General features: G+C 43.7%; 1 protein-coding gene and 1 pseudogene across 2 annotated transcripts in view; both read right to left on the bottom strand.

Moving 5' to 3' along the window:
* ZNF622 (zinc finger protein 622) overlaps positions 1-15,825 on the bottom strand; it is a 240,415-nt gene that overhangs the window by 32,230 nt on the left and 192,360 nt on the right. The window lies entirely within an intron of this gene.
* LOC147723145 (cyclin-dependent kinase 14-like) lies at positions 8,927-15,627 on the bottom strand (annotated as a pseudogene).

The following is a 15,825-nucleotide window of genomic DNA, read 5'->3' as shown; positions in this document are numbered from 1 at the left end:
TCTTCCAGCCAAGCCCTCGCCACTGTACCCCGCATCAACAAGACCACCATGGGAGGCAGATCCTTTTCATACCTGGCTGCTAAAACATGGAACTCACTCCCCGCTTACCTTCGCCTCACCCAGAACCACCTAACGTTCAGAAAGCAGCTTAAAACGTGGATATTTGACAAATAATCCTCCTCCCCTTCCCAAGCGCCTTGAAACCCTCTGGGTATGTAGTGCGCTATACAAATTTTATGACTTGACTTGACTTGACTTGATCATTTCATTGAGAAAGGCCATACACCAATCGATATGTTTTGGACTATCTTTGTGCAAGTGGCCCCTGGACCAAACATACAAAAACGTTTGCATGAGAAAGAGCAAAGATGGGTATACAGATTATCCACACATGTGAATGGTCTGAACGATAATATACCCTGGGCAAGTGTACTCTCCTAAATACCATTGTAAGACTCCATATTGGTATACACCCTATTATACCATGCTGAATGGCTAACTCTCTTTTTCATTTCCGTGTATGAAATCATATCCCCTACGTTCCCATGACTACCCCCTTGTGTCTGGACGCTCCTCTCAATGGAGCTCTTTTGTAAATCTGTGTTCCGTTTCTATGGCAACCTTCTACCTTACGGGCTTCCATAGATTTCCTTGTGGCCGCGTGACGTCATTACGTCACGGTAACCACGCCCACTCCGACCCCAATGGCGGCTGCCATTAAATACGGCTCCGCATTTGACTCTTGACGGGCGTATGGAGGGGCGAAATAGGTATACGGCTGTAGACAGACCACTGAAACTGTAAGTAGATTCCGGCTGCACAAAAAAGAAAGGCGTCCGTTTCTAGTTGCCCAACTCGAGCAGCAATTTGGTGCCGATTAGCATTTCACCTAGTACTTTGCTGATCTGTTAAACTTTCCATTTACAGAATATGTTTCCTGTACTGTGGCCTCCCTTCCCTCTAATCCCTGTGCAGCATTCTAACCCCCCTAAAGAGGAGTGAGCACGTTTTATTTACAATATGTGTTGTGTGTTGTGTCTGTTCTGTATTGTCTATTTTGGATCAAGTTGTACTCTTAGCACGTCGGTAATCCCTGGCACCATTAAAATATGGGTAATACCTAGGCACGCACTCTTTAGCCTAAACGAACATGCAGTGAATAGACTTTGCTCGTTCTACTTCACATTTATATTGATAGGTGTGTCTACAATCAACCCTAAACTTCACTGAAAAACAACACTCGATCACCGCACTTGAGTAGTTCGCATTAAATGGATGTGGGATGATTCACAGAAAGAGCAGATTCCGTCACTTCACTACGTTGCAGGCATGTAACTAGTTTTGTTGACTTAAAATTTCTTTTTCTCCACAGGTTTTTCTGCTTTTAATGCAACCACTTTTGGGTTGCTTTTTCTTTGCCCTATAACAACTTTTTGTTATTTGGGAACAAAGGGTTGCAGGTATGGCAGGGTGTTAGTGTACCCTGACCACCCAACACCCCAACACCTTTATTTTGGTCCTGAAGAAAAACCGGCAATTTCCTTACGGTTTGAAACATGTAGACCTCACATATATTTCACAGATACATTCGGTCATAATAAAACCTTCACTGTATCGACACACACTGTTTTTTATTATTGTCCAGTAGTCTTAGAATAAAAATTTTGTATAAGCCATACCAGGACAATTTTTAACTCACTGATTTCTTTTTTCTACATTCATCACTCACATACCCGCTCCACTGTATCCTAGGTGTTGCGGCACACCTTGATGGCACTCGGCTGTCAAGGTGGCCCCGATGATGAAGCATGTCACCGACCAGGTCGGTGAGTGAGGGGTTTATTAAAAACAGAGAAGGACTTCTTCTTTTTCCTCATTAGAATCCCATCCCACCGTTACCATAATCTAGCCTGCTTCCTATCATTGCCTGTACCACAGTTGATACTTTCTCACCAACTGGACACCCTTGCTGACTGTCGCTGCCCCGGAGATTTCAGCTGAGCCCTGCTCTTCGCCACAGTCGCCGCACCACAGCACCTCGCCGCACCCGCTTAGCGGGTGCCGCTTCGAGGATTTCAAAGGCGCTACCTGAACCAGGCGCAGGAGGGGGAAAGCCAACGGCATCAGGTGCGGAGCGTCCCTGGGACTCAGAAGACCAAGAGTCCCTGCGTGACCGTACCAACTGGTCAACGCCCCCTGACAGCCACGCTCCCCTGCCGTCACACGTTCTATTTCATCAGTGTGCAACGCCGTTACGCGGGACGCCGGGCGAAGCCCGGGCAAAGGGCGGGCCGTCTGTAGTCGTCAGAGGTCGACTGAGGCCGGGACGGGCCTACTCTCTTGCATCTATTCTCCAACTTTCTCACCAACGAAATGTCTGCTGCTGCTACAGGTATGAGTCCAGAGAAGAAAACAACAGACAAGGTGGGGGTTTACCATTAAAGGGTACCCTGGACAACTACTTTACAAAAGTTCCTAATGACTTAAAAAAGGAGAACACGCTAGCAGAACGGAGGGCGGAGCGCCGTCGCTCGGTAGAAAACATGAAACATAAAACAGTCATACATTCTATGCGGAACGAAACCGAAGACCTCACCTTGCCAGAGAGTGTTCCACTCTTGCTGCGAGACTGTACTCCCACACCGTGTGCCTCCTCAGGGCAGTCCATGAGTCCTATTCCCCCTACTAGTCCCACAAAAGACTTGGTCATATCAAATCGTATATCTGACAAAATAAAACGCAGTAAGAAAAAAAGACCTATCTTGCCTCAGATCCAAGGTCCACCTCCCTGCAAAAAAAGACGAAAAGAAGGTGCAAAGTTAAAACCCAGGATTAGCCATTCAGATTTTGGCAAGTCTCATAAACCTGGGATTTTGGTCGAACAGGCCCCAGTTGTCGTAGAAGACTGTTCAATAAATATGGTAACTCACCAATCACATTCACATACCGGAATGGACATCAGTATTAGTGTACCCACTGATCCTCCCACAGAATCCATACTGAAACCAGCATATACTAGTGTTTCATTAGACAGTATGGAACAGTTAATTAGATATTTCATTTTACCTATTATTGAAAGGCTAAAAATAGTGGAGAAGCGTCTTGAGGAGATGGAGTTGGGCATTAGGGGGGAAGGACAGTTCATCTGAGGTCTTAGCGAGTGAGGCAGTGCCGCCTCCAATTTCGGCTACATTAGCTGCGACTAATGCACCTAAAGTTTCATTTAAACCTATTCTCGCTAAACCCAATCCTCGCAAAACAACAAGTGCTGTTCAAAATAAATGATCTCCCCCAAAACAGATAAAAAAAATCAGCCACTATTCCCACGAGTAACACCATGAGAGTACAGGAAAAGGTTCATGAGGGGAAAATTCACGAAGAAAGGAGAGGCATTAGACAATCCAGGGGGTTCAAAGAACAGGGGTCCACCAGCAGAGCTTCCCCCGGAAGCTGTGCCATATGTGGTTGTTTTAACAGCGTTTCCTACACTGGCAGACAACAAAAGGGAAGGATTTGCCCAGCTTAAGAACAACATCATGCATTGGCTAAGATTATATAGACCAATTACAAGCAATATCAATGGTGAAATAGTTCATGTTCGCCGACTATCATGGCTGGGTAGCCGAAGCAAGGATACAGAGGGAGATGTAGTTGTGGTTAACTTCAGAGATACGCGTGTAGTTAACTGCATACTAAACTGGCCAGTAGGGAATGGTAACAATAGCATTATCCCCCGCCCCCTGACTTACTTCTACCCCAGATCTGTAGTGTTTGCCTCGAATCATATAAATAGACAAACAAATACTCATACACTTTTCCCAACCCCAATTAATACTGGGTACATGTCACATACACAACACCAAATGCCGGACCCAGATCCTTATGGGTGGAACACTGTACCATTTAATGTTAATACAAATTCAAACAGACGCATGGACCATCTGCGGCCCTTTACTTCCCTGGAGACATATAATAGATTTGATGTCTTCAATGGAATGGACGACTGCAACTGAAAGTTACAGATTAGGATGGGCATGGGCGGCCAATTTTCTGTCAATAATCTAGATAATGCAGCCAATGGGGTCTTAGAAGACATTATTTTGTATCCTGCATCAAATCAGCTTTTGGGACAGGAAAATGCAGTTAGTTGCACTCCAAATGAATCCTTATATGCCAAATCCATTAGTTTGAATATGCCCCCAAAACGGATAGAATTGGAGGTAACTTCTGTGGAATTACAAGACAATTATAGATTATACCCTCCTATTGTTGGCAGTGGGGCACTGATGAAAGATAACACAACATCTGGGCCAATGTCCTTCAATCATATAATGAAGATTTCAGGTCAGTCAGGGGAGGTAGACACAGAGCTAAAGGTTAGTTTACAAAGTAATATCTCCACCGAACCCAGCACTACAATTCAAAATCCAGTTTCTGTAAGGGATACAGAAGTACAGCCTGACCTGGTTTCCAGAGACTTGGGAAATGACCAGGTTGGCCACTATTTAGTGTCCTGGAACATAGCAGGTCTTAGGAACAAGATAACTTCTCAAGATTGGCTAAATGTTATTGACAATTATGTCATAATAATTATGAAGGAAACCTGGGCAATGGAATCGTACCACCGCCTAGGTTACTTAAATTTCTCTATACCCGAAACTCAAACGTAGAGGGGAAGGCCAATGGGGGGCCTGACCACCTGGGTTAAACAGGATGCCAGGTACACTACGGCGTCTTTAGACTCCAATACGAAGGATATTCTAATTGTGAAGCTCCATTCGCCTGAGTTTGGAGATCTAATAATTTTCAATGTATATGCAAGAGGTAATCCGGGAGGCAAACCCTCTGAGACACTTAAACAACTGGGTCAGTGCCTAAAACAACACAGGGGAAAAGCTAATATAATGATAGGGGGAGACTTTAATTGCTCATTCGAGCCGCTGGATCAATTTGACATTGACCTTACAGAGGCAGAGGATGATAGCTGGCAAATCCCTCCGCTAAATATAGCACCTATAAAGAAGTGGACTCAAGCAGCTATCTAGCTCAAAACTTTTAGCCTTGAGCATGGGTTAAGAGCAGTCAATGGCAGAACTAAAGGGGATAAGGACGGAAGTCCAACTTTTAATAACGGCATACGCTCTAGTAGGATTGATCACATTTTTGTCAATCTGGAACTTTGGGCGGCTATCTGGGATATGAACATCATTAACAGAATTGAGAGCGACCACAATCCTCTTAGCTTAGAGTTCCAGTTATTCCTAAAAATGGGAGCCCTTGACATAGATACATCCAACGATATAGTCCTTGCAAATGATACAAGAAGGATAAAATGGGCGGAATGCATGGATAATTGCCAAAGCATTCCAGAAATGGAACGAAATGGTCTCTAGTGCAACTAGTGAGTTACAACGTTGCATGCTTAGTAATGATTTTGAGACCAGGGTGGTCTCTATTCACACAACTTTATTTTTAAATCTTAGCACATTTTTTATAAAGGAAAAAAGTAATCGTCCGCGCTAAGGTAGAAGGAAACAGGAATCATGGTATGGCAAAAGCTGCAGAACTGCTTATAAAACTCTAGCAATGGCCGTGAGATCAAAGGATAGACTCTCTATACGTGATGCGAGGCGTCACTATAAAGTGACCCAGCTGGAAGCAAAAAAAAGCTGGGATAATAAATACTGGGAAGAGCTATACGAGGCATGTAAGGCTAGAAATATGATAGGGAAATGGGGTAAGGGATCATGTAGGTCACAGCCTGAAAACTCAGTCCCACCAGAACGATGGGTATCACACTTTAAATCCCAGTTTGCAAACATTGTTCGAGTGAGTGGGGAAAGTTTGGATCCTATTATAAACAGTGTAGCCTCTACCCCGCTAGTGTTCAGTCGTAGTGAAGTGGAACACGCCTTAAACACCATTCCGAGAGGAAGAGCCCCGGGTCCGGACAAGATTCCGGCAGATCTTTTTCTCCGTTGTAGAGAGGTATGGGTGCCATACATAGAGCTGCTGGCGAATGCAATCGCCAGGGGCTCCCCGATTCCTGATGTCTGGAGGGGAGCTGAAATTGTCCCAATTTTCAAAAAAGGGGATCGCGCAGACCCTGCGAATTACAGGCCAATTAGCCTAATTGCATGCATCCAGAAGGTGGTGGCAAGGCTGGTATTGCATAGGATCCAGAATTGGGTTGACGATTCCGGGGTTATGTCAGCACTACAGGCAGGCTTTCGTCCTTTTACCAGTACCGTGGACCAAGTTTTTAGATTTTCTAACATATACTGGAAGTGGGTTATCCTTGGGGGAGCCACTCTTTACGCAGCATTTGTCGATTTGAAATCAGCGTTTGACTTAGTTCCACGCTCAAGGCTGTGGCAAGTGATTCACGATCAAGGCATGCCACAAGAACTTCTCACACTCTTAATTAAATTCCACCAAAACAATTACGCACAGGTTAGGTGGGGCAACCAGGGTCAGGTTACTGATAAATTTAATACTGAAAGGGGAGTCAGACAAGGGTGCGTTTTAGCACCAACTCTGTTTACATTATACATAAATAGGGTTATTGAATACTTCAGGGAGGCTCATACAGATGCACCTAAACAAAATGGCATCCCAATACCCCTGCTAATGTTTGCAGACGACACCCTTTCAATCTCCAAAACGCAAGAAGGGCTACAAAACGCAATTGGTTGCTTTAAGGCCTTTTGCAAAGACCATGGTTTAATCATAAATGTGTCTAAAACTAAATTCATGGTAATGCATAGACACAAGAATGTGAGGGGTACAGTTTTTATGAACGGTGAGCTTTTAGAACAGACAGATAGTTTCAGTTATTTGGGTATCACGTTGTGATCTAGGATGGAATGGAAGCCACATATGACTTACCTGACAGCAAAACATGCACAGCTAGCAGGTGTCCTATTGAGAGAATTGAGATCATCAGTTACCCAACCAATAGCCCCAGCATTAAAAATATATGACACGTAAGTCAGGGCTTCGATGTTATGTGGGGCTGAATTATGGGGGGGGGGGGGTCACCGATGTTTCCGTTCTGACTAATGCACAAAATAAATTCTTGCGGTGCATAACTAAACTTCCCAAATCAACACCATTAATACAGTTATATATGGATTTGGGATGTCAGAAAATGAAGGACGTAGCTAGTTTCCGACCACTTGCATATTGGAGGAGGCTATGGGTCACGCCTGAACTAACCCATTATGCTTCGGCACTCCTTGAAACCAGAAATCTGGACACAGGGGGTAAAATATCATGGTTTGAACAGGTCAAGTAGCAATATAAAGTCCTGGGAATGGAGCAACTCTGGGAAAATCCGTCAGAAAATATTTTCCCATCACGGAAGGCCCTGAAAGAGATGTATTGGACTAACATCACCCAAAGGGAATTTCAAACACATACTGATGCATCATTAACCAGGGCTTTCTTGTAACTTAAACATATTCCTGAATATGAGCGATATTGGGACCTCATCACCATCCCCAATGATAGAAAGCTTTTTCATCAATATAGGGTAGGAACTCTTCCTATCAACACATTTACGAGTAAGTGGTCAAGCAACAAAGATCACCATCAGTGTCCATTCTGTACAACCCAATCGGAAACCATAGCACATGTTCTGTTCATATGTCCAGCTTATAAAGCTCCACGTCATAAATGGATTAAACCTATCTGCATACAAAAAGGTATCCATAGTGGTATTATGGCACTCAGGATTGTAAAAACAGATTGCTCCGACAGTATGGTTATTGCACTTGCAAAGTTTTTAAAATGGATGTGGACCATACGCAGAGACAAATTGAAGCAAATATAGACTGCAGTGTCCTAACCTGTTCTTTTGATTGAAAGTACTAGTTTTTAACTATGCAATAATTTTTAAATGGGTTAATGAACTTTTTAAATATACTATATATATATTTTTTTAATTGTGTTTAGATCACCCTGTATAAAGCATGATTGAATAGTTAACCCATGATTTCTTACTGATTTCAAGGACATCTGGATGTAATAATTATGAAGTGTTCTATTTTTTTTTTAATTGATTGTTGTTTTATTGTAATGTCTTTTATGACTTGTGTCGAAATAAAGACTTATTGACTTGACTTGACTTGACAACTATTACTTATGCCCCATATTCTTCTATGGGATCAGGATGTACCAGGGCTTCACATACATGAAAATTAACCAATGCCCAAGCATTAAACAGACCTCGCCCCCAATATCAGAAAGGGAATACCATGCTATTTAAGGTCACTGTGTGAGAATGAAAATGTGTTTTTGTGAACAAGCATCTGCTTCAGACTGGAAGAACTGGCACACTGCTCAGTCATGGGGAGGAACTCTCAATGACTCCACGATCCTGAGAAAGCGTCTGTATGTATATTATAGCCAGTGCAGCGGTATCATACTGTGTAAATAATCAGCAAATCATGTTATCTCACCAACTGTTAGCAGCAGAAAAAGAAAAGAGAGCCCCCACTGTGACTTGAGAATGCTTACACAATCAGTGACCTGGAGAGCAACAGAATCTTCAGAGGCCACAAGGTGCTGCTGTGTTGTGGAGGGCTTCTGTGACGGGAAACATACATTCTAGGAGTGGGCCTGACAAACCAAAGGGCTGTTTAGAGCCATAAGCTGCAACGCAACTTAGATGGGCTCTTGCTCTGGGAGACAGAGGACACATGGTTTGAAGAGTATAGGAAAGGATATTTGTTCTGCAGCCAAGTACTACACAGGGATACGACTGGTGGATAAGTATGTGCTCTTTAATAGCCAGAACACCACTTTCTGAATAGAACTCAACAACAATGAAAAATGGGGCCATGGAAAGGTGCCAAAGATCCCTCTGACAAGAGGAGCCCAATTCCTGGTGTTATCAAAGCAGTCAACTACGGAGTCCCGTCGGCTAAAGCTGTGTGGTGGGAGATAGGATACAGACGCCAATCAACAGGACATCAATGGCATCCATCAGAGCTACACAAAAAAAACAAAATTAAGCAAAGAAAAATCCTATACGAGACACAAGAGCGATGATGTCCCAGAGCACACAATCAGCAAGCTTAAGAGACTAAAATGTTACTAAGGCATATGGGCTGTTGAGATGAGAAAGCAATAAACTTAAAACGACTTATTCAGGCACTTACAAACCATGATTAACACAAACTGGAAAAAGTAAAAAGAGAAAAAGCACTTTACACAAAATGTCAAAATAGCAGCTAAAGGGACTATGAAGAGGCACATGCAAATTAATCCAAAACTGGAGCGAAAGGATTTCCAATACAAATATTTTGTACACAAACCTGGGAGGGTAAACTGCCACAATTATGACATCGCTGGAAGGACAGAAGTTAAAGATGCCGTGTAAATCATCTAGGAAATGTTTGTGAAGATTATTGGAACAGAAGATTCTACAAATGAAGTACTTGAACGAGTAAATAGACTGCGACCAAGGAACTCACATATGGCTACCAAAATAGCTTTGGGTTTGGCTACGCGTGACAACATTTTGGGTGATGTTGTAAGCTTTGCAGCATTATATTTAAGGTCTATACTCTAAAATGCTTGATATGACCTCTCTTATAAAGTGCAGACAGGGAAAAAAGCACACTCCGCTCTGTTAGGTCTTCTGGTAAACAATAATTTGGAGATAATAATTTGGAGATAATACATTGTTTAACAGACACCCAAATGAGATGGTTATTTATGAATTGTGGAAATAAATTCCTAAAACATATCTGCATGAAAATGAAGAGTACAAAAGTAAGGAAATAGGTTATGAACAACTCGCTTTTGAGCGTGCATAGCAGTTGAGTAAACCAAAGAAAAACTGAAGGTAGAACAGTAAACTGAGTGAACATCCTGGAGAGAGGGCTCCTTAATCTAGGTAAGTATTCCAAAAACCTACACCCTCAACCCTGGATTATAAAGAAAGGCACCTAGTTAAAAAAGCTACTTTTTAAAATTTACAATCTCCAGTCTACACAAGGCAATGGGACTAAAGACAAAATATTTTAAACCAAATCCAGTAATAAATATTCGGATTAACGCGAATCCCTCAAATAATACCAACTACAGGATAAAAACACAGTATGTTTTTTGTAAAACCTTATAAACAAATTAGCATCTTGTTATAGTCAGGTTAAAAATGAGTTCCTTTTCAATCTTAAATTCGTAAAATGCATATTTGTATAAAACAATCAAACATGCAAGATCGCAAAGGAAGTCGAATAAATAAAAAAAAATATATATATATATATATCTATAAATAATCGACAATGTTGAAAACCAGCATCCTATCTAGATCACGATGATAAGAGAAACCCATTAGTAGTCATAAGTGCATTTTGATATGCTGCATTTAGTGCAAGGGACATTCCGATGTACAAAAGTGCAAGAGTTATATAAATGACAAGGTATAGGTCAAAAAGGTGTTGGAATGGTCAACATTAGCATCAATGTTCTTTCTCACAAGTTAATCTTTCTAAATGTGAAATATATTACCTTCTTCTGATTGATGAAGAGACTGTCTAACATGTAGCAACATATTTCAGTGTACATAAAAAGTTAAAACCACCTTGGTAGTAAATACATTTCATCGGTGAAAGCAGTGGCCACAGAGTTGTTTTAAAAAAAATCTTTGTAGAAATCGCAGATCATCATCAAATGCAAAGTGGATTGGAAAGTTTTCCTATCACAAGGGCATATATGTGATCTTTCATACCATGCCGACATTTTAGGGAAGGCGACCAAATGATGAATAATGCCTAACCGTAGTCCAGGGAGGTAGAATCTGTCCTGTGTGTTAGTCCTGATGATCAGATACCTCTGGATGCTTTGTTACGTGTGTCCTGAGTAGTATCTGCATATGCCAGATTTAGGCCCAAATGTACAAAACGATGTTGCCATTCTTAACGGACAGAAAAGCTCATTCGGGCTGTTACTAAATGTGAAAAAGGCTTTCAGTATGTACAAAAGGCATATACGCTGTAGCAAAATTTGATTTCTACCCAGGAGATTTTGGAAATCACTAAATTGGAATTCGCAAATAGGGATTTCCTGGTTGCAATTTCCATAACTACATTTATACAACATTTCCTAATTGCGACATGGGCATTCAGGAAATGCCATTACCATCTATTTCAAACTGGTGGTAACCTGGTGCAAACATCAAAACGGCACCCAAAATACCCCTTAGGGGCTTTAAATGGGCATTCTTATTCATTTTCACAGGGCCGCTTGATTAGTGTGTGTGGACTTCTTACTTTTGGACAGTTTTTAACACAAAATGTAACAACTGAGTTCCATCTAGATGTAGTGCCTTGCATGAGTGGCTTGCAGGGTCCAGGCGCCTTTACCTGAAGCCTGTATAGGAAATTGGAGCAATGACAGAGTTTTGGCACTGCAACGCAGAAGAGATACATCATGTCTGAAACTTTCAGAGAGGTGGCAGATTCATAATTAGCTATACAAAAAGGTTTGCTTTCCATAAGATAAAACATTTGTTAATATCCATTATCTCATAGTTTCTCTAACACACTATCACTTATGTCTAACTTTTCTTATATCTGTATAACGGTACTGCTCCCCGCCCTGGAAGGGCTCTATAGTTTCCTGGTGCGGCAGTGCAATTTGGTGCAGGTTCCATTCCATCAAGGAGGGGGTCTGTTGAAGAGCCAGGTTTTGAGGTTTCTTGCGAAGATGGGGAGCGATGTTGTCTGGAGCCGCTGTAAATCAGTGGAGCAGTGATGAACCAGTGTCTGGTATATGCGAGAGATCTTGCGGTCTGGCAGTGCACCCATAAACACATTTGCCTCTTTTGGACTCAATTCGGGAAGGGACTCCAGACCCACCAGAAGAGGTGTCAGTGCGTGTCTAAACTGCAAGTACTTGAAGAATTGGGACCACGGCATCCCATACTCATCTTTTAGCTCTTGAAAGGATTTAAGTGTCAGGTCTGCCATCACGTCCCCTAGGGACGATATCCCTATAGAGTCACACCCCTGGAAACCCTGAAGCGTCTCCAGTTGAGTCAGCCGTCCGTTACCCCAAAGAGGCGTCTCCCGGGTCAAAACATTCCACCACTCCATTCTATGCAGAGTCCGCTGCCAGACATGAAATACCACCTGCGTGGTCGAGGGAAGGCACCGTCGCAATGGCGCGGAGTATAGCAGCGTGTGTAATGATCTAGTGCCCATCAAGTATCGCTCTACCGCATATACCGGATCTCCTCTGTCTCCGTACCACCACTCGTTAAGCACCAGCAAGTGTGCTGCCTGATAGTAGGAAAGGACATCTGACGTCGCGAGCCCCCCGGTGTTTGTGGAGAGGAAACACGTACGCAGGGCTACCCGGACTGCCCCCCCCCCCCAAAGAAACCCACCCAAAGCCGAATTGACCTGTTGGAACCAGCGCGGCGAAAGCAAACAGGGGTGATTCTGTAATTGATATAGAAGACGAGGGAGCGCCACCATTCTGAAAATAGCTGATCTACCGTAAATCATCAGGGGCATGCGAGATCATGTCCTGAGATCCTCTCGTGTGCGTTCCCACACAGAGGCTAAATTCCGCTCTCGAGACACATTTGGGGAAGCTGAGAGATAGACCCCCAGATATTTCATCCCCCAGGTGCGAGCTGGAGAGCCAAAGCCCAGTCCCCCACCCCACATTTATCGACTAGGACCCATAACGTATATTTGCTCGGGTTCATATAGAGCCAAGAGGTCTCGCCAAAAATCTGCAAGATTCGAAGCAGTCGTGGTTCCGACCTATCTAAATCTAAGGAAGAACAAGACATCGTCGGCATACAGCGCTATCTTATCGGTAATACCGGGTGCACATCTGAAGCCCTTGAGCTGAGCATCAATGCGCACCCACGCCGCCAACAGCTCCATGGCGAGCGCGAACAAATATGGGGAGAGTGGGCACCACTAACTCGTGCCCCGTTGGATCTTAAAAAAGCGAGATATTTCCCCCCCACCTGCACAGACGCCGTAAGATCTGTATATAGCAGCCGCAAGTAGGCCATGAAACACGGGCCAAAGTTAAGGCGTCGCAGCAGAGCAAACAGATACACCCAACTCAGGGAATCAAATGCCCTATCCATATCAGCTAGTAGTAAAGCTGCTGGCCCTCCAAGCTGCCTCCAGGCCGATATCGCAACATGCCCTCATATTATGGTGGGTTGCCCTCTGAGGTATGAATCCTGCCTGATCCGGATGCACCAGGTCTGTAATATGCGTACTGAGCCTGTTGGCCAAAGCCTTAGCCAACACCTTGGCCTCAATGTTAAGGAGGGATATAGGGCAATAGGACTCATGCTGCTCTGGAGGCCTGCCCGGTTTAAGAAACACTACCACCTCCGCGTGCCTCCAATCCGGAGGAAGCGAGCCGCTTTCCTGCGCCACCTCAACCACCGGTCGAAAGTTGGGACCGACTGCACAAAAAAGCGTTAAAGAAATTCACTCGGGAAGCCATTTGGGCCCGGAGCCTTCCCTGGGCGCAGCTCCCCCAAGGCTGTACTCAATTTGTCATCTGACAGGGGTCTATCCAGCTGCTCCCGCACCCAGTCCGAGACAGCCCGGGGGTGGGGGTAGGAGATCATCAATAAACTTTTGGATAGTCTCTTCTGGGAGATATTCCTGTGGCGCATATAAACCCTCTTAATATGCCGCAAAGCTCGTCTCGTTGCCGCTCCTTCCTCGCCGCCATGCACCAAGCGATATCAATACCCCGCAACGTCGGTTTCAAAGCCTCCCAAAGAGTCGCGGGAGAGTCCACGGACCCAACATTAGTCACAAGATAGTCCGCTATTGCCTTAGTCAATTTCAATTCATGAAGATTTATTCGGAACATATAAAATGACCATAAAAGCACATATTAAAAATACATGAATCAACAATTTATCAAAAGAATGTCATAGAATACGGACCAAGTGCATTAGAATATCATGACTTTTCGCATACTGATAGTATTTCATATTAAAAATACGACTCATTGCCTCATCAACTGTACGTACACCATATTTGGCAAACATAGGTTTCAGACAGGTAATACGAAAGTTCATGTATAGTTTACATATTAATAGAAAGTGCAAGGTGCTCTGTTTGGATATGCCGTCACACAAACATGGACCTTTGGGATGTTGCTTAAGGTTAGGTAGGGCCACCAGGTGATGTACTATTCCAAACCTCAGTCTGGTTAGGACAAACTTGTGGGATGGCCTAGTCACCAAGGCTAGGTAGGATGGAATACCTTCAGTGAGGGAATATCTACTGAAAAACATGACAGTTAGCATGGATCCACTGGCAGAAGCTCTCTTCCTTGTCAAATTATCCAGGAATTTTGCTTTCAGCTCAGCTTTTTGTTTATTTACTCAAAAGGTGGAACCTGCACAAATCATGCTAGATCCTGATTCACAAAGTCAGAGGATGCTTCTATGAAGGGATGTGTGGATTTATCCATAGTTTCAAACATGAGGAAATAAGAAAGAATTCTACAATGTTGAAATAAAGGAGATCAAGAATGATGACAATTTAAAGCTTACAGTTTCATACTCTACTACATACCCTACAGAAAAGATTGTGCCCTAACTTTCTTACAGATGTCACTTCTAAATAGTGATATCTCAATGTATGGATAACGAAACAAACTGTCGTACTTCTTTCTGGTTTGTAATGTGGTAAAGAATGGACACCCGGCCAGGAGTCTTCATTGGGAGTACCAAGAATCAGAAATATTCGTTCTAGCTGGTCTTGGATGTCTTTCATTCCTGGGAATGCTGCGACTCCTTGGATCATTTCTACAAAAATGCACCCGACTCCCCACATGTCAAGACAGGTGGAGTACTCTGTGGAGCCCAAAAGAACATCTGGAGGTCTGTACCACAGGGTTACCACTTCATTGGAGTATGTTTGACTGGGGACTGACTTGGCTCGAGCAAGACCAAAGTCCGCAAGCTTCAACTCCCCTGTGTCACTGATAAGATGATTTTGCGGTTTCAGGTCTCTGTGCAAAATATAGCCCCGGTTAATGTATGCTAATCCTCTGTGCAACTGGAACAAAAATAACTTCACGTTATCTGGCTGAAGACCCCCTGGGTGTTTGTCCATATTTTGACACAAGTCTGTGTGCACATATTCAAAAACAAGTGTCAGTGTCTCCTTGGTGTGGATGATATCATGAAGTAGTACTATGTTGGTATGCTTCAGTCCTTTCAAGAGTGAAGCTTCCCTGATTGCTGTAAATGGAGTACCTTCCTGTTCTTGTAGTCTGATCACCTTCAGTGCTACTAGCTTCCCATTGACCTTGCTTTTCCCTATATATACTGTGGCATAGGATCTTTCCCCTAGTTTTTCCAGTTTTTCATACGAGTCTGCTTTTCCCAATTTGGGACTTGTTGGCGAGCTGAGGCTGGAATGCCGCCGGACTTTGGGGGGACTCCTTCCCCGCGGATGGACTCTTCAAGCTGAGGCAGGCGTTGTTCTCCGAGTGCACCCTCTTCACTTGGCTCGCCGGCTTCTCGAAGGGCTCGAAGCCGCTCTGCGTGCGCTGCACCCGGACCTTCTTATCCTCGGGGATGGTGTCCAGGTGTTTGATGACCAACTCCATGACCTAGCAGTGCCTTAGTCAGATGTTCCCTGTACTCCTCCCCTTGGAGGCACCACCCCGACATTTGCCACCGAAGCGGCTGCCGTCCGGGACCTATCTGAATCGTAAGTGCTACAGGCGAATGATCAGATAAGGCTCTAGGCAATATATAGCAGTCGACATTATTCTGTAGGTGAGCCCCCTGGGAAAAAAAATATA

The sequence above is a fragment of the Lissotriton vulgaris genome, chromosome 4_1, assembly GCF_964263255.1.
Source record: "Lissotriton vulgaris chromosome 4_1, aLisVul1.2, whole genome shotgun sequence".
Taxonomy (NCBI): domain Eukaryota; kingdom Metazoa; phylum Chordata; class Amphibia; order Caudata; family Salamandridae; genus Lissotriton; species Lissotriton vulgaris.
The sequence above is the reverse complement of the archived record's forward strand: the minus strand, read 5'-3'. Positions and strand labels throughout refer to the sequence as shown.